The sequence below is a fragment of the Lepus europaeus genome, unplaced genomic scaffold (assembly GCF_033115175.1).
Source record: "Lepus europaeus isolate LE1 unplaced genomic scaffold, mLepTim1.pri SCAFFOLD_3_1, whole genome shotgun sequence".
Lineage (NCBI taxonomy): Eukaryota > Metazoa > Chordata > Mammalia > Lagomorpha > Leporidae > Lepus > Lepus europaeus.
In genome coordinates, this window is record NW_026909276.1 from 6,710,441 (window position 1) to 6,729,043 (window position 18,603).

At 41.6% G+C, this 18,603-nt stretch overlaps 1 pseudogene; it reads left to right on the plus strand.

The window, feature by feature from the left end:
- The first annotated feature begins 3,968 nt into the window (after positions 1 to 3,968).
- On the plus strand, positions 3,969 to 5,883 carry LOC133755349 (la-related protein 4B-like; annotated as a pseudogene).
- Positions 5,884 to 18,603: the final 12,720 nt, after the last annotated feature.

Genomic DNA, 18,603 nt, shown 5'->3' on the forward strand with positions numbered 1-18,603 from the left:
TCTGTGTATCAAGGTAGTTGTAAAAGATTGGCTGCAGAATAAAATCAACTATTAGGCTTAAAGCTCCCTGTCACTGGTCCACTCCCAAATATCTGCAATGGTCAAGATTGTGTCAATACTTAAGGTGGGGTCAAGAACTCTATATAGGTTTCCTAAATGTGTGACAGGAACCCAGTTAGTTGAACCATCACCATTGCTTTCCAGGGTCTGCAGTAACAGGAAACTGGAGTATGGTTCTGGATGAAGATATAAACTTATGCACTGTAATGTAGGATTCAGGCATGTAACTACTAGATCTGCTGGCTCCTCTTATCCATATTTTTAAAATACATATAATATATGAAGAGTAATTTTATTTACTTTTATCTGTGGATTTAAGATTTTTTAAAAGAATTATTTCTTTATTTGAAAGTCAGAGTTACACAGAGAAAAGAGAGAGAGAGAGAGAGAGAGAGAGAAAGAGAAAGAGAGCAAGAGATCTTCTTTCCACTGTTTCATGCCTCAAATGGCCACAATGCTCTGGCTGGAACCAGGAATAAGAAGTTTCTTTCAGATCCCTCACATGGGTACAGGGGCCCAAGCACATGGGCCATCCTCCACTGTATTTCCAGGCATATTATCAGGGAGATGAATTGGAATTGGAGCAGCTAGGTCTTGAACTAGCACCCATAAGAGATGCTGGTGTCACAGGCAGTTTCTTTACCCACTATGCCACAATGCTAGCCCCCTGGCTATAGATTTAAAAGGCATGTAACAATAAAAAAATAATGTTACATGACAATATTTTGAATGACTGTTGAGATGACATTAAATTGGAAATATTCTGTTTCCCATTTAGCAGATAGACTGGATTAAGAGACAAGGAGATGGGACTGGCACTATGGTATAGGAAGCTAATCCTCCTCCTGTGGTACTCATATGGGCACTGGTTGGTGTCCTGGTTGCTCTACTTCTAATCCAGCTCCCTGATAATGGCCTGTAAAAGCAGTGGAAGATGGCTCAGATGCATGGGCCTCTGCACTCACATGGGAGACCCAGAGGAGATCCTGGCTTCTGGCTTGGGATTGGCCCAGCTCTGGCCATTGTGGCCATTTGGGAAATGGACTAGATGATGGAGGAGCTCCCTCTCTCTTCTCTGTCTAAAACTCTGCCTCTCAAATAAGTAAATAATAATAGTAACAGATACAAGGAAAATGATAACTGATGATTGGAAACCCCAGAGAAGAGAGAAGGGAGTCCTCACCACAGAATAAATCAGGCTAAGATCATCATATTGCAGCAATTCAGGAATCCAAGCCTGTCCAGAACTGCTTCTTATTTGTGACAGTGAACACAATGGAGATAGAGGTGAAAGAGCTGTACCTGCTGAACCCCAAGTTTTGTATTTAGACTGTTCAATCTGAATAGTGCTGGTCACTGTTTCATCATCCTCTCCACCTTAACACAAACAGACATAAATCCCATTTATTATTTTCTACATAAGGAACACCATATACTTTAGCACTTTGCCTCTTCCAATGTTCAGTCATTTTGTGGAGGAACCTAATGTTCATATCAGAGAATAGTTAACTCATGGTCATAGTTGATATGTCAGAATTAATTCATATTTAACTTCTTCATAATGAGTTAGGAGATGCATTTGAAACTGATAAGGAAAGAGTTTTGTATTCTTAAGTTCAAAAATTTATAATCATGTATAATTTCTCACTTTACTCAGACATCTACAGGCTATTTCACAGCATAGCTGTGACACTCCCATATATTGAAATGACTGACTGTTCAGACTGTGTACATATCCCAGTGATTGTGTGGGAAAGACACATGGAAGGCCAGCACAGGGAAATACTTGAGGGTAATCCCAACCATGGTTTAAATTTTCTATCCATAGAGCCACCCCTTTGGTACAGTTATGACCTGATGGCCTTGGCTGAGCAAGGATGTCCATATTTTAGGAGTTAGTCACATTCAGGGATATGATTATGGATGTCACCAAGGAAGCTCAGACCCCGCTTGAGACATCTGAGGGAAAGCTGTAGAGGATGTGATTCTGAAGAACATCTTTTATAAGCAGTAAGACATATGGATTCTAATTCAATGAAGAGTTTTTAGGAAAAAAAATGTAGCATTCACTTACCTAACATTTTAACGCTCAGGTATTCACCCAAGGGAAGTGAAAATACATATTAAAAAACATTTTCTCAAATCTGCCAGTAGGCAAGGAGACAAGACCAGAGAGTCCTGGATTATATAAAGCAAATGGTCATAAATGAGACTAAAATAAAATCAGAGAGATTTTTTCAGATGCAGAATAGGATTGCAAATTGGGAGACAGATTCAGTTTAAAGTGAACCATGATTCTTCTGAGGTGGAGCAGGACTGAGACTTTTAAAATAAGGAAAGGGAGGGGATGTCCAGCTTTGCATTCTTTGAATACATATAGGATAGAATGAGTGAACTGGTTTGAATTGATGTAGGAACTAGCATGTGATTCAATAGGTTAAGCTGCTCTTCTGACATTGGCATCCCATAGAGGAGTGCAGGTTTGAGTCCTAGCAACTCCTCTTACAGTCTAGATTCTTGCTAGTTTGTCTGAGAAAGCAGTGGATAATGGCCCAAGCATTTCTGTCAACCATATGGAAGACCTGGATGAAGCTCCTGACTCTTGTCTTTCATCAAATTCAGCCGTGATTGTGGTGGGCATTGTGTAGTAAGCCAACAGATGAGTGATTTCTGCTGCTTGTCTTTCTCAGTCTCTCTGACTTCCAAATAAAAACTAAATTAAAAATTAAGGAGTGGCCATTTGACCTAGTGGTGTGACCACTGCTTGGGATGCCTGCATCCCATGTCAGAGAGCCTGGGAAAAGTCCCAGCTCTGCTTCTGACTCCAGCTTCATGTTGGTGTGCATTCTGAGAGAAAGTGATGAGGGTTAAAGGAATTGAGTCTGTGCCACCCTTGTAGAGACCCAGATTGTGTTTCAGGTTTCTGGTTTCAACTTGGTCCTGCCCCAGTTGTGGCATAAAGTTGGGGAGTGAACCAACAGATTTGAGATACACCCCATTTCTACTTTTCAAGTACAAAAATAAAATAATTATTTTTAAAGAGCAACAGGGTTTTCAAAACCTTTAAAATAGAAAGATCAAGCTGTTTCCAAACTATCACAAATATATTCCCAAAAAAGAAATGCATTGTGAGTGTTATTCTATTTTTTGTGCAGTCTCCACACAAGCATGTAGATGCTTAGAAGGGGACAAATTTTACAACTTTGGCCTAATAAGAATTGGGTAAGGTTTAGCTTTCATAGTATTTGTTGCTGCCCCTGCTTTACTAACATGATATGGATATTGTCATCTTACAAATTGGTCATTTTAAGAGTAGTTAATTTTGAAATTATTTCAAACTTACAGAAATACCATGAGTGAGTCCTATTCATTGAGAATGCCCAGTTATTATCCTTTTAGCACTTTTGCCTCTGGCCCACCTTAGGGGGGTCCCACCAGTGTTCCTTTCTGAGAAAATGTGGGCCCTGTATTATCAGAAGCACGGTGGTTTGATGCTGGGCTCTGCTCAGTCTCCCATCTATGCTATGATGGATGCTATCAACTTGGTATTTAGTGAATTTCTGCCAGATTGATTCACACACAACCTTTTAAGGATTTTTTAAGTGTGTTCTTATGCGAAGGGAAGGAGTGTTGGAGATCCAGAGTCTCAAGGTTGAGACATTTTCGGCCCGAAAGGGGAAGAATCCGTTTCCGCCAGTGCACCTGGCCCATGCCGGCCCTTGCTTCCTGCGTCCAGCCTGGTGCTGCAGTGCCGCCTCTTCCTAGTCTCCCTCCTCAGCTCTCCCTCCATGTCGCGTGGTCGCCGGGCACCGGGGCTGCAGCAAGGAGTCCCCCAGAGGCCAGTTAGGCAAGGCGGGCAAAGCTAGCAGCATCCTGAAGTTTACATTAAACTTCTCCTAGTGGAACCCATGACTTCTGGTCAGGACGCTAAAGTTGTGGCTGAACTGCAGGCACAATGAGGTCAAGAGGGCAAGGGCAGCTCTCATCTGATGAATGGTCCTATATCTCAAACCACTTCTCAAACAAGTTCCATCCCAGCTTTGAGTCAGGTACCGACAACTAAGGTTTCTGAGCTAAACCCTAATGCGAAAGTGTGGGGGACTTATGTTACATTTGGAAGCAAGTAGTGTAGCTGTCGGTTTGAGTGCTGCATGGGAGGAGACAGCTGGGCATGGTGCAGACTGCAGCCTGCAGGGATTGGATGTCAATGGTGATGGTGACAAAGTCATGAGAATGAAGCATTACCAGATTTACCTGAGTCAAAACAGACATGAATGCTTTGGCTCTGGATCATGCAGAATACAAATCTCTACCTGAAAATAGTGAAACAGGAGGAAATGCATCTCAACCAGAAAGCCAGGAAGATTCTCAAGAAGTACTTAAAAAAATTGGAATTCTGTTTATCTAGGGAGACTCTTGCTAGTGCCATCTATCTTACATCACAGATGGATAGTGATCAGTATGCTCAAATTACAATGGTAGCTAACCTTGACCATATCAAGAAACTCAGTACTAGTGTGGATTTGATTGTTGAAGTGCTAAGGTGGATGAGAAGGCAGAAAAAGTAAGGCCAAATCAAAATCATTGCATAGTAATATTGCGAGAAATATCTGAATCTACCCCTGTGGAAGAAGTAGAAGCACTATTTAAAGGAAATAACTTACTGAAATTTATAAACTGTGAATTTGCCCATAATGATAATTGATTTATTACATTTGAAGCAGAAGTTGATGCACAACAGGCTTACAAATACCTGCGAAAAGTCAAAACTTTTCAAGGAAAACCAATTAAAGTGCAGCTAAAAGCAAAGGAAATAGCTATAATCCCATTTTTGCCAAAGAATGGATTTAGGTCTCTCTACATGAACCTTTATACATAGCAGTGTTACACATCATTTATTTACCTCCAGTATACAGTCCCCAACAAGAGTTTCCTCTGTACAGCCTGACTGCTCCCAGACATTGTCATTAATGCATAGCTATTTCAATCCACCCTTGGTAACTATTTCCAAATACTGGATTTATACATGGGTTTACATCTCCAACCTTCAAGCCTGCAGCCTCTCCTCTGACTTCACTCATACAGTATCCTCCCAGAAGCAGGAAAAATTCCTTTGGCTATAAGAAGAAAAGGGAGGAAAAGTTTACAAGCAGCCAAACTCAGTCTCCAACACGACCAAAGCCTCCATCACAAACTTTGAACTGGGGCTGTCCAACTTCCCCCCATTACCTGGAGCTGAGGCAATTTGAAGACAGAGGACTTGTTTGAAAACAGGCTATCTAGCTTGATAATAGGATTATCAAAGGAAAGGAGCCCCCATGCAGATGCAAGTAGGAACACTATTCCTGTAGTGGTCCCCAGAGAGCTCTCACCGCTGGCTTCTTGTGCTGTATCAGCAATGTATGAATGATCCCCATCCCTAGCTCATTTACCTGAGGATCCCAAGGTGGCAGAAAAGCAGAGGGAAACCTTCAGTGTGGACAGACTCCCTTCTGTCCTTACTACAACTGTGTGTAAATCAGAGCAGGTGCATGGAGCTGCCACAGAATTGCAAATGCCCAGATTTGTCAGAGAACGAGTAGAGAGCCACCTTCTTCTCCACTGCAACCCTCAAAAGAACAAAAGTCAAATGATGGCAGTTGTAGGAAGGAGGAGAAGAAGCTTTCTGCACATGTGTGGAAATAGAGGGAGCCCCCTGTCCTCAAGTCCATTCCCAGAGTCCCCAAAGACCAGGGGAAGCAGCCTGGGCACTGGCCCTCACCACCAGCTGTTGGAAAGTGTCTTCACAGAGGACAGAACACTACCCCCAAGTCTCATCAGTAAAAATTCTATGTCTGGGAGGGGTTGCAAAGAGCTGCGTTAGCCACAAATGAAACACTTTTCCCACTCAGTATGAGCATGAGTGGCTGGTTTGGCAGTTGCAGTATCTGTGAGCCCCATGGAATGCCTGCAAGTTATTTTTTCTTCTGTGAGTCAGATTCTCCCCCTCTAAAAAAACTATTTTTCAGGATTTAATTAATAGAAACCTTATTTTTCATTGGTGCTTAACTAGAGGTGATGTTTAAGTCTGATTTTTTAGGATAGAAAATGCATTTATCCCAACAGATTGGTGTTTTCTGTTAAGCCTCTGTGTGGTTCTGAATGCAAGCTATATATAGTGAATTTTTCTAAATTAAGGGAACTATACTACTTTATTTTTTTAAATAATATTGATCTACAAGTGCGTATCTCAGATGCCCCAGCAGATGTATGAGGGCTGTCAAGGGTGGCCTTAGCCTCAAGGTGGAAGGGGGTTGGCAGTGTCAGGTCGCTGACATACTGGCATGGGAGCTGTGCTTTCATCTAAACTGTTAACAAATAATTCTAGCATTTAAAAATACATATAAATGTACATATAGGCCTTTTTTGATCCAGTGGGCAGAAATAATCTGCAGAGAACACCCTAGAGAAACCTGAAAGCTTTGAGTTTTGACATCCTGTCAGCAAGTAGCCAGCTTCTCCCCTCAATTGCAAGTGGCTATTACCTAAAATCAATTCAAAACAAGTGAATAGAACCTAAATGAAAATATACTTTTTTGGCCACTGACATGCTGCCAGTATGTTGTATCATGAAATGGTTTGGATCCCTGTGAGCTGGCTGCTCTGGCTCTTGGCCTAGTGCACCTGCTCCATGCACATTTCTGTCCATGTTCCCCCAACCCCCAGGCACTCTTTCAGAAGAGTTCTCATCTTAACTCCATGACAATGTCTTCCTGAACCTCTGCATCAGCACATGGATTTAAAAGTTATGTGTGAGAGTAGTGTTTGTAGTTTTATTCCCCTCTTTGGCTGGTGGAGGACAAAAATTGTTGCTCTTTTTACCTCCAAGATGAGGGTCTCATTGATTCACTTCTAGAAGTGTTGTACTTCTGAACAAGGAAGCACTAAAGTTATCAAGTTTATAATAAATTTAAATATAAATTATTTTGTCTTAAAATGCCTAAAATTATTCTCTTTATTTATTTGACAGATAGAGTTATATAGTGAAAGAGAGAGACAGAGAGAAATGTCTTCCTTCCATTGGTTCATCCCCCAAATGGCCACCATGACCAGAGCTATGCCGACCTGAAGCCAGGAGCCTGGTGCCTCCTCCTGGTCTCCAATGTGGGTGCAGGGGCCCAAGTACGTGGGCCATCCTCCACTGCCTTCCTGGGCCACAGCAGAGAGCTGGACTGGAAGAGGAGCAACTGGGACTAGAACCCGGCACCCATATGGGGTGCCAGCACTGCAGGTGGAGGATTAACCAAGTGAGCCACGGTGCTGGCCCCCAACATTTTTCTTTAATTATTCTAAGCAGCAGACATTAAAATATTTCCTGCTACATGTAACATACAGTTTATTCCATAAAATGTTATTTAACAAGACTGAGGTTTTTTTTTAAAAAAAATATTTTCATCCAATATTTAAAGGCTTGAATTGCATTTAAACTTGAAAATGACTTTGCTTTAACTTTTGTATAAGACAGCTAAGAGTTCATGGAGACACCCCAGGTTGACATGAGTGGATCATAATTACTCAGTTTCTGTGTGTGTATTTTGTCACTAGTTTTACTGAGTAAGCATACCATAGTACAAGAACTAGCAGCAGTTTTTGTAATATACCTTAAGGATCTTAAACAGGTGATCTTTTTTTCTGATTGTTGAAAAATCCTGTAAATGCAAATAGTTGGTACTGTATTAGATATGTGCACTTTGGGAGTGTGCTTTGCTTGTACAGTTGTAAATAATCTGAACATATTAAAAAAAGGTTCCCTACAGAGAAAATCTGATAAAATTATTGATATATTATAAATGTTGATGTTGAGCTGGATGTAGACATACTTAATGCTGTGGTTTGAATGTTATTTTAATTTGTTGAGTTTTTTTTTTCCCCCTCTCATACTGGTGTGTTGAACTGGCTTTGCCTATTTGCTGTGAGATGTTTTTATACTCTCTTTCAAAATATGGAAATGCATATTAGTCATTTTTAATGTGAAAGAGTTCTGAAGACAACGTAGTAAGCAGGAACTGGTAGGATCTTTAAGTCAAAATGGAAAATGATCTACTAATTTGAATCATATATTACTAAGTGTGATTTACCCTACCAGAGAAAACCTGCCTGGTGTCTCTCATTGTTTTCTTCAGAGAAGTAGTCATTATTCAAAGATGAAGAAATACACATATTGCTAATAAGTTTCAAATGCCTGATTAAGGAATGGGAGAATTAATTTCTTGGTAGCTGTCAGACTGCTGGACCAAAAACTCAGAAATAATTGACCTCTTCAAACCAAACCAAGAGATGCTGTAAACACTCAAAGAATAAGTTCTGAGATCTGGGGCCCTTTGTGTCATTTCTTAGTAGCAGATGCCAGGGTGTGCTCAGCCATCCCTGTCCCCAAACACCAGTGGGTCTGTGACAGTAAGTCCTCTCTCAAACATGTGATATTTGCAGCATGATGTGTGTGATTAGAGCCAACTGTGGTTGGTTGGTTGCAAACTAAAAGGCTAGCGCTCAAGAGCAGCATGCAGGAGAGCAGTGGGCATGTGGAGTGGTGTCATCACAGAGAAGGGGCTGTGCTTGTGGGTTCTGCTGCCATCTGGAAGAGGTGAGTACACTGTAATTATCACTTAGCCAGTGACAGTCTGTTGCATCCAGAGCCGAAACCTTGCTCAGATGTGATTTTTATAGTAAAGGTGATATGCCAAATAACTTTTAAAAAAAAAGATATATTTATTCAAAAGTCAGAGTAACACAGAGAGAGGAGAGGCAGAGAGAGGTCTTTCATCTAATGGTTCACTCCCTAATTGGCCATAATGGCCAGAGCTGTGCCAATTGGAAGCCAAGAGCCAGGAGCTGAATCAAAAGTGGTGCAGCCTGGTCTTGAAGTGGCGCACATAAGTGATGCTGGCACTTCAGGCCAGGGCATTAACCCACTGCCTGATATTGAAATAGTGCACTCAGAGAATTTCATCATGACAGCCTCCATTTTGGACTACACCTTCAACACTGTAAGTTTCTACAGCACCAGCAGCAGTGTGGGCCATTAAGGATTCTTGCTGGAAGAGATAAGAGGAAACTTTCAGCATCAGTGATTCATGTGGTGAACAGTCACACTCAAATGATTCATGACCCATTATTATAGCCCAATGAGGACCCCAGCAACACTCAGACCTCCTAGAGTTAATTAAACCAAAGATGTTCTTCAGTTAGCACACCTTCTCTCGCTTATTATTGAGAGAGGCACTTGAGGACTTAATCTAGGAGAGCTACTTTGTCAGATGCTTTGACCCTCAAGAGGAGAGTATTTGCACACAGTAATCATAAGCCTCTCTCCCTGGTCCATGTCCCTAGATGCAATGTGCAAGCTTCATGACACAGAAAAATTAACAAAAAGGAAGAAAGAAAAAGAAAGAAAGAAAAAGAAATAGAAAGGAAAAGAGAGAAGAAAGAAAGAAAAAGAAAAGAAGGAAGGAAGGAAGGAAGGAAGGAAGGAACAAGGGAAGGAGAGAAGGAGGGAAGGAAGGAAGGAAAATTGTGTTGTGGTACAACTCATGGGTTTACTGTAAATTTAGATAAAGTGGGAAGCGGTGTGTGCCATAGTCATTAAGCCTCTGCCTGTGGCACTGGTATCCCATACAGGTGCCAGTTCATGTCTCAGCTGCTCCATTTCCAATCCAGCTCTGTGATAATGACCTGGGAAAGCAGAGGATGGTGGCCCAAGTGCTTGGACCCCTGCACCTATGTGAGAGACCCAGAAAAATCTCTGGCTCCTGGCTTTGGATTGGCCCAGCTCTGACCATTGTGGCCATTTGGGAGTGAACCAGGAAGACTTCTCTGTCTCTCTCCTGACTGTCAAATAAATAAGTAAAAATTTAAAAAAATAGATAAGGTGAAATTTATATGTGTAATTTCTGTTCTATAAAGTAAATCAGAAATTGGAGACTAAGTATATTGGTTTTCCAATGTTCTATAAATCAAAAATTTACCTCTTGTAGATTCATCCAGTAAAATTTACTTTCTCAGAGAGGAACACATTTAACAAGAGCCTTCAAAGAATTTTCTATGATGATCCAAATTCACTGTTGTCAGAAAAAAAATTGTGAATTTTAGGAAGACCTATTAGAATAAATCAGATATGCCTTCTATTCACATGACTTTGTGAGATTAAGAGAGAGTGCTTTGTTTCAACCTTTTTTTTTACAGGCAGAGTTAGAGAGACAGAGAGAAAGGTCTTCCTTCCATTGGTTCACCCTCTAAATGGCCACTATGGCCAGTGTTGCACCGATCCGAAGCCAGGAGCCAGTTGCTTCCTCCTGGTCTCCCATGCAGGTGCAGGGCCCAAGGACTTGGGCCATCCTCCACTGCCTTCCTGGGCCACAGCAGAGAGCTGGACTGGAAGAGGAGCAACCGGGACAGAACCAGCACCCCAACCAGAACTAGAATGCAGAGTGCCAGGGCCGCAGGTGGAGGATTAGCCTAGTGAGCTGTGGTGCCAGCCTGTTTCAACCTTTTTCTACTAGGCTGATGAATATTGCCACTTGAAATATTTTTATTTAAAACTAAATTCTAATTACCAATAATTAATCATTCAAATTAGTACATGATAATATACATTGGTTGGCGCCACAGCTCAATAGGCTAATCTTCCGCCTGCGGCGCTGGCACACTGGGTTCTAGTCCTAGATGGGGCACCAGATTCTGTCCCGGTCACTCCTCTTCCTGTCCAGCTCTCTACTGTGGCCTGGGAGTGCAGTGGAGAATGGCCCAATTCCTGGGGCCCTGCACCCACATGGGAGACCAGGAGAAGCACCTTGCTCCTGGCTTCAGATCAGCGAGGTGTGCGGGCTACAGTGCACCGGCCACAGCAGCCATTGGAGGGTGAACCAATGGAGAAGGAAGACCTTTCTCTCTGTCTCTCTCTCCCACTGTCCACTCTGCCTGTCAAAAAATATATACATTAATTATTTTTCTTTTAGTACATCATAGTGACAAAAGTGCAGTAGTAGCACATTTATAGTCTGTTCTGGAGTCCTTATTAAAATATTTATTTGTATTTTTCTTGAATCTGTTCTGCTTTCTTAGTTTCTTTTTTAAAAATTATTGATTTACTTATCTGAAAGTCAGACTTTCCAGAAGAGAGGGAGGGAGAAGGGGAGAGAGGGAGACAGGGAGAGTATAAAGCACTGTTTGAAGATTACTTTTACAGTTAATTCTCATAGTACAACACATTAATGACAGAGGTCCTACATGGGGAACAAGTGCACAGTGACTCCTGTTGTTGATTTAACAATTGACACTCGCATTTATGATGTCAGTGATCACCCGAGGCTCTTGTCATGAGCTGCCAAAGCTATGGAAGTCTCTTGAGTTCACAAACTCTGACCTTATTTAGACAAGGCCAAAATCAAACTGGAAGTTCTCTCCTCCCTTCAGAGAAAGGTACCTCCTTCTTTGATGGCCCCTTCTTTCCACCAGGATCTCACTCACAGAGATCTTTCATTTAGGTCATTTTTTGCCGGTGTCTTGGCTTTCCATGCCTGAGAAACTCTCATGGGCTTTTTAGCAAGATCTGAATGCCTTAAGGGCTGATTCTGAGGCCAGAGCACTGTTTAGGGCATTTGTAATTCTATGAGTCTGCTGTGTATCCTACTTCCCATGTTGGATCATTCTCTGCTTTTTAATTCTATCAATTATTATTATCAGGCACTGATCTTATTTATGTAATCTCTTTGACAGTTAATCCTATCTTTATGATCAATTATGGACTTAAACTGATCACTTTGACTAGTAAGATGGCATTGGTACCTGCCAACTTAATGGGATTTGGAGTCCATGATTCATAGCAAGAGAACAAGTTTTTCAAATGTTGTTTAGTTAAAAGCATATCCATGGGGTTTTGTATATTTTTTCTTATTTAATCTTTGAAGTACACCTCTACTTATAGATTGAATTCCTGATTCCATGTGAGGAGAAATGTAGGTCAAAGTTTTAGTAATATAACAAAATTGCCTTGCAAAATATAACATGGCAAGAATTTGCATTCATATGTACTTCTTTTCAAAGCTCAGAATCCTAAACATGTACATCTTTAGTGGTACGTATCAGATGCAAATTTTATCTGGAGTATCACCTTCTAGCTTATTCACACTATTGTTCTATATGACTCATTTATAGTACTGCAAGGGGATTCCCCCTCTATTGGACCCACTTCCAATAACACCAACCTCTTATTCATATTTTCCAGTTCACTGTAGTTATTCATTTAATCATACATTAAAAAAGACTCTAAATTCTCATTCACCACATCTTCTGGTTAAGGATGTAAGCTTGGTAACTCCAAACATTTGCAGATCCTGTGGCTGCTTCTGACAGAGCATATGACTAGTGTATTTATACTGGTATAACTAAACTCATCTTTACAAAATCACTTAATATGTGTATCTTTCTATATCTAAAAGTTGCACAATTTTTGACCATGAATACTTTATATAATCATGCATGGATTGAGTATTTTCACATATTCAGATCACCATTCCCTGTTCATGTGGAATAGATAATATTACATAATGTCTCTACTGATGCCATAAGATTTATACATAGGGGCTGGCACTGTGGCATAGTGGGTAAAGCCACTGCCTGCAGTGCCAGCATCCCATATGGGAACCAGTTCAAGTCCTGGCTACTCCACTTCCAATTCATTTCAATAATAATTTTATTTTGCACATTGGAATCGAAGGGTGAACCCAATCACAACTCTCTCCATTCATCTTCTCTTCCAGTTATGACCATAAGTACATCTATATATTTCCAAGATCAAAGAAAATTAATTTTTCTCCAGTAAGGTGATTACTTAATTATTCTTAAGCTTATTTTCAGTCTTCTCTTATTTTTAATTCAACTTTCTGCAAACTCTTTGAAGTATGCTTTTTATGTTGGTTGCTAAATCTCATGGGCCTGGCACTGTGGAAAAGTGGATAAAGCCACTGCCTGCAGTGCTGGAATCCTATGTAGATGCTTGTTGAAGTCCTGCCTGCTTCACTTCCCATACAGCTTTCTGCTATGGCCTTGGAAAGCAGTGGAAGATGATCCTAGTCCTTGAGACGCTGCAATCACATGAGAGGCCCAGGAGAAGCTCTGGATCCTGGCTTCAGATTATCTCAGCTCTGGCTGTTTGTAGCCATTTGGGGAGTGAACCAGTGGATGGAAGACCTCTCTCACACACACTCTCTCTCTCTCTCTCTCACTCTCTCTCTCTCTCTCCTTCCGCCTCTCTGTAAATCTGCCTTTCAAATAAATAAATATTTAAAAAATCCTTCCCTATTCTCATTAGAAAATAGACATGAACTAAATTTAAAAAAAAATGGGGCCGGTGCTGTGGCATAACTGGTAAGCCTGTTGCTGGCAGTGCTGGCATCCATATGGACACTGGTTCAAGTCCCAGCTGCTCCACTTCCAATTCAGCTCTCTCTATGACCTAGGAAAGCAATAGAAGATGGCCCAAGTCCTTGGGCTCCTGCACCTGCTTGGGAAACCTGGAAGAAGCTCCTGGCTCCTGGCTTCAAATCAGTGCAGCTCCAGCTGTTGCAGCCAGATGGGGAGTGAACCAGTGGATAGAAGACCCCCCTCTCTCTCTGCCACTCCTTCTTTCTCTGTGTAACTCTTTCAAATAAATAAATAAATAAATCTTTAAAAATTTTAAAAATAAGGCTGGCGCTGCAGCTCACTAGGCTGATCCTCTGCCTTGTGGTGCCGGCACACCGGGTACTAGTCCCAGTCAGGGTGCCAGATTCTGTCCCGGTTGCCCCTCTTCCAGGCCAGCTCTCTGCTGTGGCCAGGGAGTGCAGTGGAGGATGGCCCAAGTGCTTGGGCCCTGCACCCCATGGGAGACCAGGAGAAGCACCTGGCTCTTGCCATCGGATCAGCGCAGTGAGCCGGCCGCAGCGCGCCAGCCATGGCAGCCATTGGAGGGTGAACCAATGGCAAAAAGGAAGACCTTTCTCTCTGTCTCTCTCTCTCTCTCTCACTCTCCACTCTGCCTGTCAAAAAAAATTTTAAAAATAAAAAACTTAATAGTCTCATGGTTTTCTAAAGTTCTGTGCTTTTCCTTCTCTTTTTTAAAATTAACACGATATCCTCCAGAAGCTAGTATTCTGTTTTGTTTTAAAGGTTTATTTATTTAATAGGCAGTATTACAGAGAGAGAGGAGGAGACAAGGAGAGAGAGAGAGGGAGGAAGTGGGAGAGAGAGAGACAGAGAGACAGAGAGAGAGAATGAGAATATTCCATCCATTGGTTCACTCACCAATGGCTGCTATGTCCAGGGCTGGGTCAAGCTGAAGCCAGGAGTCAAGATCTTCATGCAATTCTCCCACATGAGTGCACACTCTCAAGTACTTAGGGCATCTTTTGTTGCTTTTCCAGGTATATTAATAAGGAGTGATCAGAAGTAAACCAAGCCAGGACTAGAATCAGTGCCCAAATAGGATGCCAGCACTCCAGGCAGCAGTTTAACCTGCTAAGCCACATGCTACCTCTCCATTTTCCTTCTCTGTTTCCTGAAGATGAGAAAATATGTATTGATCTATTTTCAGTCTTAGTCTATTTTGTATTGTTACAAAACTGGTGTACAATGTGTAATTTATAAAGAAAAAGTGTATCTTGCAGTCATATGAGAAGTCAATGATCAAGAGGCCCCATCAGGAGAGGGCCATATTCCTGTAACTTAACTTGGCAGAAGTCATTACATGGTGAGAGAGTGTAAGAAATAAAACTTATCACCTCAAGGTCCTTTTAAAATTGGTGTCAATCTATTCCTGAGGGTTGAAACTATTGTCTTGGGGATTTTTTTTAAGATTTTGTTTATTTGAGAGGTACAGCTACAGACAGAGAGAGGGAGAGACAGAGAGAAAGATCTTCCATTTGATGGTTCACTCCTCAAATGGCAACAATGGCTGGAGCTTGGCCAGTCTGAACCTGGGAGCTAGGAGCTTCCTCCAGGTCTCCTATATCAATGTAGGGGTCAAAGCACTTGGGTCATTCTCCACTGCTTTCTCAGGTGGCAGAGAGCTAGATTGGAAGAGGATCAGCCAGAACATGAACTGGTAACATATGGGATGCTAGCACCACAGGCAGAGGCTCAGCCCACAGTGCCACAGCACCAGTCCCAGGTATTAGGTTTCCAATACATCATCTGGGATGATACATGTTAAAGTCAGACCATTTTAAAAATTATATTGCATTTTTATTACTATTCCAATTTATTTGGCCTACAAGTAGAATTTTTTATTGTAGTTATTCTATTTCACAGCTATTGAAATTAAATGTCAGTTTTTAATTTTTTTTAATTTAAGGTAAACAGATTTCACATATTTCATATATACAGATTTAGGAACATAGTGATACTTCCCATCGTATCCTCTCTCCCACCCACACATTCTCACTCATCCTTTCTCTCTAATTCCCTGTCTTATTTTTCCTTAAATATCTATTCATTTTTTTATTTGAAAGGCAAAGTTACAAAGACAAAGGAAGGAAGAGACAGAGAAAGATTTTCCATCCACTGGTTTAGTCCCCACATGGCTGCGATGGCTGGAGATGGGCTGGTCCAAAGCCAGGAGCCAGGAGCTTCTTCCAAGTTTCCCATGTGGTTGCAGGGGCTCAAGCCCCTGAGTGATCTGATCTTTCCCAGACACATTAGCAGGGAGCTGGATTGGAAGTGGACCCTCTGGGACTGAAACTGGGCACAGTTCTCCCCACTACTCCACAGTGTCAGCCCTACTTCCTACACTGATCTACTTTCAGTGGACTTTTTACTCTTAAGATTCACCCTATACTTAGTAAAGAGTACAGCACTGTTGTTCAGCAGTAGAGACAAGGGCTGTAAAAAATCATAAACTCTCAAAATGTCAATTTCACTCTTATACATTCCATTTTTTGCTGCTCTATTAGTTACCACAGATCAAGGAGAACATAAGGTGTTTGTCTTTTTGGGATTGGCTTATTTCACTAAATTTAATGGTTTTCAATTGTATTCATTTTGTTGCAAAACAAAGGATTTCATTATATTTTATAGCTGAGTAGTTGTTTATTATAAATACATATATAAGTATGTATATATATATACATTTATATATATATATATATATACATTTTTTTATCCAGTCATCAGTTGATGGACATCTAGGTTGAATCCATATCTTAGCTATTGTTAATTGAGCTCAATGAACATGAGGATACAGAAAGCTCCTTCATATGCCTATTTCTTTTTTTAAGATTTAAATATTTGAAATATAGAGTTACAGAGAGAGGTAGAGACAGAGAGAGAGGTCTTCTACCTGCTGGTTCGCTCCCCAGATGACTTCAATGGCCAGAGCTGAACTGATCTGAAGCCAGAAGCCAGGAGCTTCTTCCAGGTCTCCCATGTGGTGCAGGGGCCCAAGGACTTGGGACATCTTCCACTGCTATCCCAGGCTATAGCAGAGAGCTGGATCGGAAGAGGAGCAGGCAAGACTAGAACTGGTGCCCATATGGGATGCCAGCACTTCAGGCCAGGGCATTAACCTACTGCACCACAGTGCTGGCCCCTTATATGCCTATTTCATTTCACTTAGATTAATTCCCAGGATTAAGATTGCGGAGTCATATGGTATATCTACGTTCAAGTTTCTGAGGTGTCTCCATACGTCTTCCACAATAGCTGTGCTAGTTTATTTTCCCACCAATAGTGGATTAAGATGCCTTTTCCCCACATTCTGGCCAGCATTTGTTGATTGTTGATTTCTGTTTGAGAGCCACTCTGACAGGGGTGAGGTCAAACCTCACTGTGATTGTGATTTGTATTTCTCTGGTGACTAGTGATATTGAGCATTTTTCACTTGCCTGTGGTTTCTAAAATTTTCTCTTTTGATAAGTGCCTGTAGAGCAGCTCACATTGGTTGTCCAGAGAACCAGCTATATCCTGTGCCTTCTTATGCAGTCAGAGTTTCCACAGTCTCAGCACACAGGGCTCCCACTGTCAATGGGTGCAGAGGATTTGATCCACCTTGCTAGACTGTCTCATTCACAGAGAGGCAGAGACATTCCCAGAGCCTCGACAGTTTGAGCACTGAGAGATTGTGGGGAACTCAGTAATATGTGGGTGCACAGACTCTAGTCAATTTGCCCAGCCAGACTCAAAGTCAATGGGAAACATGGAGTTTTCCTTCTGTTAGAATCTCTGGATCACACACATGCACAATAGCCACCAACCAAATGCTTCCAATTCTCCCCATCCGTTGCAAGTTGCATGCATTCAAGCTGCTGCCACTGGTACTGTTAGAAGATGGCATCTTGTCTCAGCCAGGTGCTGAGCATGTGCACAAGAGCTTCTGCATCTTCTGTTTCTGTCCAAAATGGTGCCCACTTTCTCTCAACTGATTATTGGGCACCATTGTTTAGTGAATGTAGTGAGAGAAACATGCCCCCCTTGTTTTTTACTGGGTCAGTGGGTACACTTTCCCCCTCAGAGCTCCAGGCCAGACTCACATCAGTCTCCCTATGTCTATATCACCAGTGGTATGGGTTGCTGCAGTCTGATCTCACCTCACTCTCCAAAGCCGGTGCTTTCTCCTCCTCTTGGCTGCTGGCATCCTGTTGTGTCTGTGTTCATGCTGCATGTCTGCATCTTCCACACAGATCCATGGCATTTCTCTCCTGTAGAATTTCCACCACAGTTTTCTCTAACTCTTCCTCAATAATGTGCTTCCAACATTTTTTGAAACTAGTTACCACTAGTATATGTGCTTCCCTATTCCACCATCTTGGAATCTTCCAACATGCATGCTTTTTATGGAATTTTAGGTATATAAAATCTGGAGATACTCTATTGAAAAATGCTAACATGGCATCCCAAGAGTATCCCTGCATTAAGAGGAACATAGTTAATATCATTGAATTATTTTTCAATTGTTCATTTGTTAGTGACACATGATCTTTCTTTGGAATTCTGTAATTTATTTGGATAAAAATTCTTAAAATTATGTTATCTTTACTAACTTTATTTCTTTTTACAAAATCAGTAGCAAATGAATGTCTTCATGAAACCAAGTTGTGTTTAATCTTTACCAATTAATAAATTGTGAGTGCCCTTTCAAGAATGTCTTTCCAAAAACATTGTGAGGTGGAGAGCGGCAAGATGGCGGAATAGGAAGGGAGCACACTGATAGTCCGGGAAAGGACAGCTTAATAAAAGTGGAGATACTGCAGGTTCAAGGAAGTGTAGGGGAAAAAACAGCAGAGGAAACTATTCCAGAACTAGTGATTCACAGTGGACCTGCGTGGAGAGCGTGGGAGCCCAAGTTCGGGACACCAGCGGCAGAATCAATGCACCAGCACTGGAACACGAGGTGAGCCGAACCTCAATAGCTTGAGACACTGGCGGGCAAGCAGAAAGAGGAGACTAGAGGGAACGAGGCTTGAAACTCCGTGGGGAAAAGTTCACCAGGCTAACTAGAAGAGAGAGAGAGAGAGAGGAAAAAAAAGTGACCAA